Below are 15,990 nucleotides of genomic sequence, written 5' to 3' on the forward strand. Positions count from 1 at the left end.
CTTAGAAACTAGCCTAAAATGAAGATTTGGAAGAATAAAAATTAAAATTAACAATGGAAAGATTTATTTCATTAAAAAGGATCGAATATTCTTTAAGCTTTACATTTACATTTAATAAATTGAATTACAATCCCTAATTTTTTTAAGCAATTTGATTAGGTATGTGGTGAATTAAATTAACATGCCTAAAGCCTAGAAGAATAAAGGATAATATAACGAAATATATTATTTATTTGTCCAATTAAATTTACGGAGAAAGTAAGCCAGCCACGTCCCAATGTTTGGTAGGATACATTTGACTATAGCGTTCAAGGTAATTACCAAAGGTGTTTATTGTTCTTTCTTCTGCGTAAAATTCTATACCCTATTAAGCACATTTTAATTAAGAAATAAGATATTATGATTATAAAATAAGATAATAACATTATATTGTAAAAATATATAATATATGCAACTAGAATACTGTTTAATTTCCATTTATATAGGTTTATACTATTTAAAAATATCAAGTAATAATTCAGGGTTCGTACAAACGGTGTAGGTAAAAATTTGTCTACAAGCTAATATAAATTTTCCCTTATAAAACCCTCCTCTTCACTCTAAAATATATACAATATATCACTATAAAGTAAAGCAAGTAAAAATTCAAAAAAATGAAGTAAAAACTTGCAATGGGGTGGATTTAAAATTTTTTCAATTAAATTAATGGTAAAAATACTGACCTACCAGGGCTTTCCATCGCTTACCAAAACTCTGGCTACGCTTATTGTAGCGAATATATATAATATACATATATATATTGGCTGACTAAGGTTGCATTTCAAAATTATAATGCTAAATTTCGTAAATTTTTAGATTTCAGAAAAATAACGCTTAGGGTTTAGGGTTAGAAGTCACATCTTAAAAAATATAATTTGCTATCGTCCCAAAAGTATATGAGTTATTTACTCATACCGATTGGCTGTAGTATTAGTCAAATATTTTACATGATTTTGGCCGTTTATGAAAATTATCCGATTCAATATCAATTCAAATTTTGCCCCAATAGAAGGATTTTGTAAAGTTCTTGCTGTCTAAAAATATATTTAAAAAAGAAACGAAGATGTTAAATAAAATATTATAATAACGATTAATATAAGGGGGAAATCGTGATTTTAGCCAAAATAAATATTTAGCTTTCGAGATCTGGGCATAAGAGAACAAAACTTTTCTGCAATCTTTACGCTAAAACTCGAGTCCTGGCTATAACCATGATTTCGCGGTATTTTTAACGCGTATATTTCGACTATACCAGTCGTGTAGCCTCTTGCATTTAATAAAATAATCACAAATTCCCAAATATTAATTTACATTATACTGAACAATTTCTTTTATAATTAAATACTATTTGCAACCCCCCCCCCTCCACCTTCTCCCCACCTCTTGATTGATAATGATAAATAATATTTATCTATATCTCAAATTTAAAATTTTTTAATGTCAAAATGTCGCTAAGTCTTGTGACCCAGGAGCCATTCGACTTTGCTTTAGAATCATACCAGTGGACAAAATACGATAAAAAAAAAATATGGAGGAATGATGATATGATATGATTAATTATATATAAATATAAAACAGATAAAATAAATCAAAAAAATACCATAGCTGCCGTAGTTATAATCTCGTTCAGAGTTGGTTGACCAGCCTTGTCTCTGCGAATAAATATGGACAATTCGATCTTATATGTTTCATCCTTGAATGCTACTTTATGTAATTTCTTAGGTGATGTGTACGAAGTATCTTTCATACACGAAAAAGAAAATAATTTTTTATATGATAAAAAACCCAAATTTAAAAATTATAAACAAAATGAAGGTTTATATCGAAATTCAAAAACGACAACATTCCTTACGTGGAATTATGGGCCTTAGCGGATTTTCTACCATGCAATGGGCAACCTGTCTATTGACCTTTGAATTGTTCGCCTTTAAGTTTGCCGGCGTTATCTCATATTGATTTTTGTCCGTTAATATACCACCACTCTTTAATTAATTAATATTTATTTATTTTTTAACCGATATCAAATTTTAAATAAAATTAAATTTAAATTAAAAATCCGAGTTTAAAAAAATCTGAATCAGAAGAAGGGTTCCGATTTCCGGCACCTGGAAATTTTAAAAAATAAAATATGGTTCCAGTTTTATAAGACTTGGACGTAAAACTCTTATTTTAATTTTTTAGTGAAGTCACCAAACAATTTGAGGCATCATTTTTTTACTAGTTAAGTGTAAATTAGGGGATGGAATTGTTCCAATGTCAATCAATTTTATTGTGTACTTAGAAGTTGATCGTAAATATAAAGGGAGAGGGATGGGAGGGGGTGAGATATTCATTTTAATGATAGGACATTGACAAAATGAATATTTAGTTCATTAGAGTTAAAGCCATTTTAAAAATCATATAAAATTTAATTATAATGCATAAACTAAAAATTCGATGAATTTTTTGCTGAATGGTATCTGCTGCTAAAGACAGCATTTGAATAACCCCCCAAAAAAATATATGCTATTTTGAATTACAATTCCTCCGCACAAATTGAATACTGCTTTAAAGTATTGAGTTTCGTTTTCGCTAGAATCCGGGTTGGATAAATCCACAGCTCTACCCTTGTAAATACATCCCTTCAGCAGGTCGTAAGCCTTGTAGATGGAACCTTTTATGATTGTTTTGTTTTTCTTTCGAGAAGAAGGATCAACGAAATCGATGTCCAAAGATTCCACGATCAAATTTGAAATGAAGGAGTCATAAAGACTCAATTCCACCTGAAATTTTTTCCCCAGCGCTTCTACTTTTAAAGATTTAGTGTAATCTTTAACTGCACCATGTGGTTGAGCACCCGTTTTCCCGGATATTTGTTTTGAGCTGATATCCACTAATTCTGGATAAAATATTTCCGATTGACCTTTTTTAGCCTCACTCGCTATTAAACAAAAAAAAAGTTAATTTATATAAGTAAGTATAATATAGCAAATGTTACGCTTCACTTACCGGCTACTAAAAAAAAGCAAAGTAGATACAAAGTGTACATGATATAAAACATTGGTTCGTTTTACAAATATGTCGAATTAAATAATAGACGAAAAATCAAAATTTAAACCAAAAAAAAAGTTATATTTATAAGTCTTTAAGTGAAAAGATTTCATTTATAGCAAAACTATTGTCCGATAATTATTTATTTTTGTAGCTAATTTTTTGAATTCAAAGATTAACAAAATATAAAACTATTTCCTTATTTCCCCGTAATCTCCATCTTTTTTTTTAGAGGCCTTAAATTTATTTGAAATGTATTTTTTAAAATTGTTTTTAACAACGAAAGATTAATATTGAAAGTCAACAAAATACTATTAAAAATTAAATCCTGATATTTTTAATAGTTTTAGATTAGTTTATATTAAATGTAATTAAACTAATTTTCATTTTTCTTTTAATCTTAGACATTAGTTGAAAATGCCTTATCAAATAAAACTGTTTTAAAATATAATTTACAAAATATTGATATATAATTTATTACACATATTAGTTAAGGAAATGAGCAAACTTTATCTCTATTCTATACCTTGTTATAGAGGTCAGTGAGGTGGACTGGGCTTGGCGTGAAGTTTACTCCCTTTTTTCTAAGCTTATAAATAGTGTTGTTAAACAGTCTCGACTGACTCAATATTTTAGCCTGAAAAATATTGCCTAACCCTCAAGATTTCGATAAAATATGTCTAGACCTTTGTTCCTTCTATGGACAAAATCTTCAGGCTTAATATTTTTCTGGACGAAGTATTAAGTTAGCCGTTTTTAAAAATCATGCCTTACTAGTAGTTTCACAACATTACTTATGTATTAAGCAAATTTGTGTATTTGTCCTTCATAAAGTTATTACGAGCTGCATCGCAGAGTTAATAAAATATGGGCAAGAACCAGAAAAACCTTTTAAAAAATCTCAAAGTAGTGGTCTAGTTTGTTATAAGAGTAAACTCCAACTCTCGATTATTTTAATTATTTCCTTTTTTAAAATGGTAGTATAACATTAATTTATTATTATATGTTTAACGTCAATATGTTTTTTTCCGGCAATGTGTTACTTTTTTTTTCAACTTTAAATCGTTTTTTTTTGAGCGGGTTTTTTTGGAATTCAAATTTTGATTTTACCGGAAATGTGTAAACTCATAGGTATTCTAAGCATGATGGAATACCCGGTATATTCAGATTATCTTTTAAAAAAAACGCACTCAAAAAATGAAAAGTTGAAAAAATAACACATTGACTCTAACATATATACTGGTGGTCCGACTAAAGTGACGCGACATCCTTTTTTCACTTAATGATCACTTAGTCAGTTTATAAGATTTATTTGTGCGAAATTTTTTGGAATGATACCAAAAAAAAACTCATTTTTCTGCAAAGTTTTATAAATTTTTCTTAATAGATTTAGGAAAATATGCGACTTTATTTTTAAAAAAAAAAATTAATTACTCATTTCAATCTATTAAAGTTCAGATTTACTATTGAAAAAATCAATAAACATTATTATAACAAAAAATCATAAAAAAGTATTCTCAAAGTGGCTTTCCAGAAGCGTCTTCATTAGTTGGGGAGGAGGGTGGAGTAAGGGGTGGGCATATAGAGGGAGCTAGAATCATTGGGGTGTTATTCCTTTCTTTCTTTCTTTCTTTCTTTATTTCTAAATTAAATATTTTAGATGAAATAAGGTAGCTGTAAAAATTTATTTATTACTTTTATTATAAACCTATTTATAATATACTTATATTGATAAATATCAAACCAAATCTATATATCGCATATTATCATAGCTATTGTATTTCAAATAAAACTTATTTTTACTTATTTCTGGAATTTTCTGCTATATTTTTAAATGTATATAATTAAAAAGGGTTGGACATTCTATCAGCAAACTCATATTCATTCCAAACAATAAAGTATAATAATGCATTCATCGTAAATAAGAGAAAGGTTTTTAATTTAATTCATATTCTAATCACATGTTTTTGATGGTTTATAGTAGAGTATTGATAATTTAAGCTTTAAATGAAGAGATTACAATTACAATTAAAAATTTGTAATTAGTAACGTGGGAATATCTCAGCCGAAAACGTCTAAAAAAATTCTAGAGGGGTGGGTATAGGTATTTGAGAAGGGGAAGTCTTTCCAATAAAAATTTTGTCGAGAAAAAATAATTTCAGTCAACATTCGAGAAATATTAAGGTTATGTTTCCTTCCTATTCTTCTTATTTGCCTGTTTGAATTATCACAATTTGGAATAAGTTATGAAAGAAAAAAAATAGATGGTATTTTTCTCTCTTCAAACCAAGCCAACTCATTTTGTTTTACACTTTTCTCCTTCGCTTTCAATTTTTTATTTTAACCCATTAGTGTCCCTCTCAATCCTCTTTTAGCACTCCGACTTTGGCTTTATTTTCCCCACGTTTTTTTTAAAGAAAAAATTACCTTTTCTCCGCTTTAAATCTGTAGTTTTTTTTAGTTTCACATCACATCTTCACATAAAAATATATTTTCCCGCGGTTGGCATTTTCTCCTTTTTTTTAAAAAAAAAAATTTATATTTAATGCTATTTTATTTCGCAAATATTATTTCTACACTTTCCTCGCCGCACTAGTTTTCGCGATCGTTAATTTTAAAATTTTCGCTCTCGTTAATTTAGCATTTCGGCTCCTACACAAATTAATTTTACCTTAGCTCACTATTATACTGTTCTCATTGAAATCTCTAAATATTTGTCTCGCACTATATTTAGTTATTTTATATTTACTCCATAAAAAATGTACAACGCTCATTTCTAAACATCGAAACCGATAATTGCACTCTCATTTATAGTCCTCTTCGTTGATCTATTTTTTTAATGCAAAATTTACCATAATTCCTTCATGCATTGGTCGCAAAAAATAACTGTTCCTCTCTGTGGAAATCAAAAACTCATAAAAATTTACATCTCTTTCCCCTTCGATCACTAACTTTTGGTAATAGTCTAAATTTCTTCACTTCACTTTCACAATTATATATTTCTCTATTAATACAAAATCTCTCCTACAATCGATTTTTGCGCTCTCTATATAATTTATTTCTTTCACTCCAATTTAATTCAACACAGCATTTGTACACTTTATTTCCAATAATTGTATGAATTAACTATTCAAAAATTTTAACAATACATTTTTTTTTTAAAACCAAATTTCATATCATAGTATTTCTAAAATTAGCACCACATTTTTATCAACACCTCCATAAATATAAACACTAACCACACTATAATTTTTCCCATATGTTTAGATCGCATTCACCGCTTAAAATATCTTATTAATGTAACACTATGAATTTCCGGTCACGGCACCATTGTCAAAACTATATACTATATAAACACTATTTTATAACTCACACAAATTTACCAACACAACTTTAAAGCTAAAATTAATAAATAAATTTTATTATCCAAAAAAATATATATCTACTAAAAAATAAAAAAACAAATAGTTGTTATTATTATAAAATCTCGTCTCTTTTATACTTTTTTGGGACAAAGAAATCACGAGTTCTACACGTGATATATAAAATCAGTCGAAGATTTATAAATTAGATAAATATTAAACATAATGATTACTAAAAATATATTTTACCCAATAATGTTATAACACTAACCAAAAAGGTGCTCATTATCAACAGGAGGAGCTTTTATCTAAGTAATAAAGCAATTTCTAAAGTGTTATTTCCTTTTAGAACATTTAATATAAAAATATATATCATATTAACATACATTATGAGTTAAAAAAAATTTTTAACGTATGGAAGATAAAAATAATGTCACTTAGTGAAATTGACAAAAAAATAATTTATGATTGGCAAAAGCTTTAATCAGGGATTCGAACCGAACCCGGAGAAGAAACCCGGGTTTTAGGGAAAAAATTTGAACCCGAACATGAACCCCGTTTTTAAAATTTCCAATACCCCGAGCCGAACCCGTGAGTAACTTTGGTTCAACCGGGTTTAGTGTATTGTTTAAAATTATATATTAAGATATTTGTATAATTGTAAATACAAATATTATTATTTAATTGAGATTTATAATATTTTCAAATTTCCAATTAAGTGGAGTGTTTATAAATTTTAAACAATTAAATTCATTTATGCCCATAAAGCGTAGCCAGGATTTTCCTAAGGGAGGTTGGAATTAAAAAATTCCTGGGGGCTTCGCCCCCAGATTTCATTATGGGCGGGCCTTCGGCGGAGTCTATATATAGTCATAAGATATTTTTACAAGATAGGAGGTTAATTTTAATAAATAAAATAAGCCTAGAGAAATATATTTTTATTAGTTTATATAAAATATAATAAATTACTTGTATAATAATTTATTCCAAACAGGTATAAGAAATTTATTTATAAAAAGTAAGTAGACATATAGTTGATATTCCTCTATAATATTGAATTGGTTACAAAATACTAGGTAAAATTCCACTTATACAGAAATATTTGACGTTGGAGAATATATTACAGTTACTATTTTACAAATTTTACTAATCAATGCTCTTGATAATAAATATAGCAACAATTTGCATTCATTTATTTAACGCCATCTATTTAAACAATAGATGATAATAAAAATTAATCTTATATTATTCATCCTTTCTGATGTCCTTATCAATATTGTAAAATATAAAATTCGCTATATTGGTAAAAATTATTTGATTGTCATATGATAATTTATAAAATTAGATATACTGTAATTCTACGACATATAATATTCCACTGTTTGTATTGTATTGTACTTTAATTTTTTTATTTAATTTATGATTTAATATCAATAGTTTTATAATTATATTTTACTTTTATTAGGATAAATAATTTAAAATTACTCAATTTATAAAAAATTATATTTTATATATTATATTATTTAGTAATTTTATAGATCTATTATTATAATTATAATACACTTCACTTTTGTCTTCAGACTTATCTTTGGCTTATATTCCATTTTTTTTAAAACATTTTTGGTTCATTTTTTTATATATAAATGCTTTTTTCCAAAATTTTATAAATTATGATGAATAGTTTTAGTTTAAAAAAATATCAACTTTTACATTTTTCCATTTATTGTTTTAAATATATGCATACATTTTTGGGAGTCAGGGAGTGGGGTGAGGTCTAAGGGGATATTTTTTATTAGCTTAAAATGATGTTCACAAAAAGTGATAAATTTATGGGAAGGGGGAATTTCCCCTTTCCCCCTCCCCCTGGTTACGCCTATGTTTATGTCATTTATTTTTAATTTTTCACTTATTCTCAATGATTATTAATTAGAGGAAAATGAAAGTGAACAAGTCAAAGTAAAAATTATATTGGATATTGTTAATTTAAAGAAATATGTCATTGAATTTTTAAAATTGATACATGACAGCTTTGTATTTTTAACTATATTTTGCCTATAAATAAAATAAAAAATTTATATTTTATACCAAATTTATGTCAAATATTTTAATTATGATTTAAATATAGATTTTTTAATCAATCAAAAATTCTTAAGCCCGAGCTGAACCCGGAACCAAAACCGGGTTAAAATATTTTCCTGCCGCCCGAACCCGAACCTAACCCACCTATTTTATTGTATCTTAAACCGAAACTTCCCTGGCTTTAATATTAACTCAAACATCCTAATTGTTCCCATTATTAATGTTAATATATTCCATTTACTGAGTATTATTATTTCTTTTATTTTACATTCTCCATTAACTTAATTCTTTTAGTATTTTATAAACACTTCGAACGATTAACTGAAAAATTGTTTACGTTTATAAATGATTGTTTTATTATTTTATATTAACAAATTATATAAATATCATATATAAAGGGTTGTAAACAGAAACAAAGATAGCAAAAATGTGATGCTCAATTATTATAATATTTGAATTAAATTTTCCATCATATAAAACTTATACATATATCAGTCTATTCACACTTATATTTCAATTAATATTTAGCAAAATTTATTTTTAATTTTAAAAAAATATATAATTAATATAAATTATTATATTAATCATAATAATAATTTGAATATTTAAAAATACAATAATAATCAAAATAATAATTAGAATATTTAATATAAAATTAATTAAATAAAATATAATAATAATTATAATAAATTATAAAGTTATTTATATAATAACTCGAACATCGAATACCCTTAGTTGTTATTTTCTTTGTAAAAACTTTTACCTTTTATATAGAATATCACAATGTGAATATTTACATTAATAATTCACTTTTCCATGTGTTTCTATGAATGTGATAGTGGCAGCAAAACTACTTTATTTAACTAGATGACAAGCTATATAAATAAAAAATATCAAGATCTTGAATTCTTGGACTGAGTGGTGGCTAACATTAGAGAAATTGCTATTGGAAATTAATTACTCTAAATTTTCCTTAACTTACCCCTCCTTGAAAATCGTGTACGAACGTTTGTAATTAGGAAAACATGAAGTCGAACAGATAGGCTTAATCGGAAAGTAAGTTATATATTATAATACTTTAACTAAATTAATCTTCTGTCAATTAGCTTTTTATATCCTCATCATGCTAAAAAATAGACAGAGTTGTTAAAATAGTGGTCTTTATAGTAAAAGTGATATATCCTAAAATATATTTGGTTATCATAAAGTTTGAAGTCATCTTTTATCTTCTTGACTTGAGGTAGTCTGCGGTTTTCGAAAGTTGTAATCTATAACACTTTCTCTAACTTTACCTCCACTCAGTCCAAGAATTTAATCTTTTGTTTATATAGCTTGTCATCTTGTTCCAATTTTTTAAAATAATTTTATAGTACATATTTAAATTTTTAAAATTGTGATAGTCTTTTTATTTGTAATATTATTTTCACCCTATTATTTTATTACAATTAAGTGGATTTGCTGTCACCTCACCATGATGGAAACACATATAACAAGCTAAAATGAAATAAATTTACTTAACATAAATATCTACGTTGTGATATTCTACATAAAAAGTAAAAGATTATATAAGGAAAATAATAAGTCATGTTTGAATATATTATAAAATAAGTAATCGCGATATATTATATAAAGGTAGTTCTATATTCCAATATTATTACTATATTTTTGTTATTATAATTTATTTTTGTTAAATATAAGTAATGATTTTATTAATGGATTTTTTATTGTAGAATAATTAAGGCTAGAAACGTTATATTATATTATAATTATTTAATATTAAATTGATGTTTCAAACGTTATAGACATTGATTTTGATTGAATATTAAATTGATGTTAATTTTGTGTATATTTCAAGATGATAATGATTATTTTTACCTTTTGTTTTATTTATCTTTCGAAAATAAAATCATCATTCTTCCTTAATTATTCAATACAATCGCAAGCAATTTATTCTATTATTCAATTTCTCCTTTTCGTCATAAAATAAATAATATTATTTTTTTAACATCTAAAAAATATTTCTATGAATTTGTTATCAAAAATTAATTTCGCCGTTGATTTGTTATTGCAAGTTATTCGTATGGTCAATTTGTTGTTTATAGATCTTGAATTTACGTTTGAATTTCACGGAGTCAGAGGGGAGAAAAATGTTGTAGATGTTAAAATAATATTTTTATATAAAATAATAATTTGAATGAATTTAAATTAATAATAATTAAAATAAATTAGAATAACAATTTTATATTAATAACACTAGAACGAAACCATTTATAAAATATAATGGGATTTATATTTCTACGTTGCTTATTTTATATAATAACATTCAAATTTAATTCTTTATTTTCCTTATATTAACTTACACTTTTTTTCTAAAGTCACAATGTAAATATCTATATTAATAAAATCTATTTTATTTTACATCCATGTCTTTAAATCAGTTTAATAATATTTCGTCTTGTTAAGTAGATCTTCATTGTTTCTAGATCAGGATTTAAAAAGTCATATCATATGATGGGCTAATATTTTTAAACATTCATTAAAGTAGGATATCCGTTTTTTGTTGTAAGTTAATTTTCGAAAAGGACATTAGCCCTGTTAGCGTAAAAATAAAATCCTTATTGATTTATTTAAATCCAAGCAATTTTGACCATTTAAGATGTAAAAATTTTATCAAAGGTAAAAATAATAAAAAAATTTAATCTTTAATATATATTTTTAGATTTTGACAGTAAATCTCCATATTGATTATTTTAATACAAGCAATTTTGACCATTTAAGAAGTAAAAATTTTATCAAAGGTTAACTAAATATATATTTTTATATTATGACACTAAGTCTTAATGCAAAATTCAATTCTATACATGAGTTAAACAATGCTATATCGATATATGAAAAAGAAAATTATTTTAACATATTCATAATTGAGATTTACTAAAGGAACCATATAGCAGTGAATTTATTGCTCAATATAAATATAGCTGAGATTATTTATGTAAATATGGAATCCCAGTCTAGAGGTATAAGAACCTCATCAAGCCTTTGCAAAGAATGTACCTTTATGTTCTCAGTCTTTCTTCAGCATGGTATATTAAATGAGTATTCTTTAGATATAGTCACATTTGTAAAAGATAATAAAAAAGGTTAGAAATATATATTTAATTTTTAACTAACATATGATTTATATATTCAAGATAAGTAAATATTTGAGATACTCCCCAAAGAAAGAAGGTTGTCATTTATTAAAAAACAAATTGTTGAGCAGGCTATCACTTTTAAAGCTGATAAGGTCAAGATTCAAGAATATGTATTTAATTTTGGTCAAATGTTGACTTTGAAGGACATTTATAATATTTCTGCAAAGTTAAACAAGCCATCAAATAATATATTACTTGATGTAGTAAATCAACTTAGGGAAGAAAATGTAGCTGTGGTTGATAATACTAGAAAAGGATAATGAATTAATGGGCATATACTTTCAAGATGCTAGCATGCTCCTATCATAAATTTTATATTGAGGTGATATTTATTGATGCAACCTACAATTAAAAAATCTAGGTATGCCTCTTTATAGCCAAGGCCAATCTCAGATTGGCTTTATGGCTTGTTAATGAGGAAACTTATTTTTTGTGTAAAAATATGTGTAATATTTTAGCAAAATGAGACAGACTTTCCTGATAGGCAAGCTCTTTATGAAAGTTTCCCAAGAGCCAACATTCATATGTATATTCCAAGTCATGAGAACGTTTAAAAGAGAAATCACAACATTTAAAAGAAATATAATCAATTAGGAAGTTGTAGTTTTAGGCATTTTACAAAACCTTGTATATGCTAAATCTGATGATCAATAACCTATATTCACAATTAAATCTACCCAATGTTATTAAGTATTATAATATCAATTGGCATCCATTCAAAAATGAGTGGGTTATTGGCTACTGATCATCTGCTCCTCATTTTTTTTTAATTCAACAAATAATTGTACTGAGTCGATTAACCAAAAATTTAAAATGGTTGTCACAAAATATTCAACCTTAAAAACCTTTTATGAAAATATATCAGCAATAATAAACTATGTCTTTTGAAAGCAAATATAATTCAAAAGGTTTCAACATTTTCATATCATTCTTAATCAGCAGAATATAAATACCATGGTCTTCTACATGCTTTTTAAAAAATACTAAAAGAGCTTGACCTTATTAGCTTTAAAAGTGATAGCCTGCTCAACAATTTGTTTTTTAATATGAGACAACCTTCTTTATTAGGGGAGCATCTCAAATATCTTCTCTTGAATATATAAATCATATGTTAGTTAAAAATTAAATATATATTTCTAATCTATATCATGGTTTTTATGATTATTTACTATTTACAAATGTGACTAATACTCATTTAGTATATCATGCTGAAGAAAGACTATAACATAAAGGTACATTCTTTGCGAAGACTTGATGAGGTTTATACCTCTAGACTGGGATTTTTTTTACAGTCCACATTTACATATAAAATAAACTCAGCTATATTTATATTGAGCAATAAATTCACTGCTATATGGTTCCTTTAGTAAGGCTGATTTATGGATAACTGTTAAAATAATTTTCTTTTTCATATATCAATATAGCATTGTTTAACTCATGTATAGAATTGAATTTTGCATTAAGACTTAGTGTCATAATATAAAAATGTTTATTAAATTTGATTATTAATTTTACCTTTGATAATATTTTTACTTCTTAAATGGTCAAAATTCCTTGGATTTAAATTAATCGAGTTTTATTTTGGTGCTAACAAGGCAAATATCCTCTGCCATTAATTTTTGCGAAATGCACTCTGAGCTTTATTTATTAATAATGTTCTATTTAAACATTCGCTATATTAATTAAGTATATTTTTGATTTGATATTATATTATTATTTTATTAAAATCATATACTTATATATTTAGATTCATTGGAAATTCTATGATCAATCCTCTCAACCACAGTCAATTATCAAATAAATATTTTAAACATATCGAATAATATTTTTTAATAAATAATTTAAATGAATTCATTCTATGTTTTACAAATCATATATGCTATATCATACTCCGCAATAAATGCTATTTGCTCTACAACTTAATAAATTAAATATTGTATATAGTTGTGTTGTTTAGGTAATATAAACAAAATACTGTACTATGAAACTTTTTAAGTTAACTTACTTAAATGAATCAATAGTATATAACTATCTTTCTAATATAAATAAGCACACTAAATAGATTAGTGATAAAATGATCTTTTTTGGAAATAATAATAGGTTTAAATCTATCTATGTATATTATTCTTGCCTTTTGATTGATGCTGAAATTGTAGGGCTGGATAAGGATAATATATAGGATTCAAAAAGTCATCCATTGGATTCCAATAAAATTGGTTTGATTTATTTAAATTAGGTAAATATGTATAGAGTCTAAGATTTAACAGTGTACCTTAGTTATTTATATTTAAACCTAAGGCATGTGATTTAGTTAAGTTGCTAGTCTACAAGTTTATCCTGAATGCCTTGGGCAAAAAAATTTTTTAAATTGGTAGACAACTTGTGTAATATATTTATAGGCCAGTCTGGAATTTATGAATTTAGTTATGCAAATTTATATATTTTTTCTTCATAAAAAAATTATAACAGGCTGAACAATTGTACAATAAGTTTTTTTTAAATTAGTAAATATATTGTTTCTTTATACAAAAACAATAGTTAATTTTAATTTATTTGTTAACTTATTTTACTTTCTGCAATTTGTATATTCTAGCAATGATAAAGAGAAAGGTGATAGGAAAATTATTTTTTCCCCATAATACCAATTAAAAAGCTATGATAAAAGCCTTCCTCGTTAATTCCAATTGTGCATCATATTTTAAATTAGGATTGGGATATGCAGAGACTGAAAAATTACAAAATTGTTATAACTAACAAAAAAAACTAATTCGAAACTGAAGTTTCAAGTGTTTAGAGTTAAATTTATATAGGTAATCTAATATAAAACAATATGACTATACCAATCCAATATTTCAATTTACCATCTAGCATTGAACAAAACTATTTTTAGACAAATAAAATAACTAATTGTACTAAACTATGAGGACAAACTTTGGATATTAATTTATGTAAAATATGTAACTTAACATAAAAAAAATAATATCTACTTTAAAAACAAATAAAATTTTTATTATAAATGGTTAAAATATTATGTACAAATATTTTTTAATTGGATTCCCTAAAAGGAACCATGCCATAGTAATATTTAAATATAACAATTTGCATTTTTCCCTGAAAGAAAAATTCTCAAATGTCTTGATTTTTCAGCATAAAAGTTTGTATGTTAAAAGGGAAAATAGTTTAGTTTTATATATTTTTTTATTTTCCTTGTTAGGAAGTGATTCGAATTTTAGTTAGATGAGATACAATTGAAGTCCCTAGATTTGCCTGATCACCATGGATTTTAGGCAATCCATCTGGTCTCAGACTATCCTCTGATTATAGATTACAGGTTCGAGAATGTTTAAATATTTGATCATTTTTTTTACCCCAGACCATAATAATTTTTCTCAAAAATTACTTTTTCTAAGCATTTTAGTAATATTGAAAATTGTGGTATTTTTGACCTTAGTCTTGTTTGGGCGACTTTTATAATGGTCTTTTTGTTCAGGATATTCATTTTTTGGATTCATAATTCTGCAATTCCAAATAAATTTTACAATTCCGTCTGATGAAAACATTATTGTCTAAAGACTTCCTTTTAACATTAAATAGAATACTCAAGGAGCCCAATTAACTGTACTATTCTTTTGGTAAACCTGATCAAATCGATAAAGATAGCAATTTATTGCTGTGGGAAAATTTATTCCTTTTTACTTTTAAGGTACTAAAGATCCCAGATAATATAATAAAAATTTTCAAAAATATAAAACAAGATCAATCTTTGACGAAACTCATATCAAAAAAATAAATAATATCAACTACAAAAGTTTTTTATAGGAAAGAGTTGTTATTTTAGCTGAATGTTGGAAATTAAATCTGTAGAAAAATGTTCCCAAAAAATAATCAAATTAATTATAAATGAAGGTCTCAAGCTATTAATTTATTTTTAAAAGACTAAATGGTTTTGGATCATCCGAATATATTTACATCGAACAATCTTTAAAATTTTATTGCTAATGGGGTTCTACCACTCATTAATTCCACTATTTTTTAAAACCAGACAAATTGCTTAAATATAAAAACTTATTACAATCTCGACTTTAATATGAGCTATTTGGATGAGAGATCTATACCTGGTCCATGGAAGCCTGACCCAAAATTTATTTTTTGCCAAGCCCAGGGTGGTTAAAATTTTAAGAAAAATAAGGAACGGCTCTTTTAAAATTTTACGAAAAATCAGTAACCCGTTAAATTATTGCAAAACAATTTTCTCAGGTGATTACATTTTTATTAACAAAATCCGT

General features: G+C 25.6%; 1 long non-coding RNA gene across 1 annotated transcript; it reads left to right on the forward strand.

The window, feature by feature from the left end:
• The first annotated feature begins 11,059 nt into the window (after positions 1-11,059).
• LOC135925527 (uncharacterized) lies at positions 11,060-13,488 on the forward strand. The gene is made up of 3 exons (XR_010571662.1): positions 11,060-11,186; positions 11,230-11,290; positions 13,452-13,488. It is a non-coding gene; the product is annotated as an uncharacterized LOC135925527 (long non-coding RNA).
• The last annotated feature ends 2,502 nt before the right edge of the window (positions 13,489-15,990 follow it).

The sequence above is a fragment of the Gordionus sp. m RMFG-2023 genome, chromosome 2, assembly GCF_954871325.1.
Source record: "Gordionus sp. m RMFG-2023 chromosome 2, tfGorSpeb1-WG-v2, whole genome shotgun sequence".
In the NCBI taxonomy this organism is placed as follows: domain Eukaryota; kingdom Metazoa; phylum Nematomorpha; class Gordioida; order Chordodea; family Parachordodidae; genus Gordionus; species Gordionus sp. m RMFG-2023.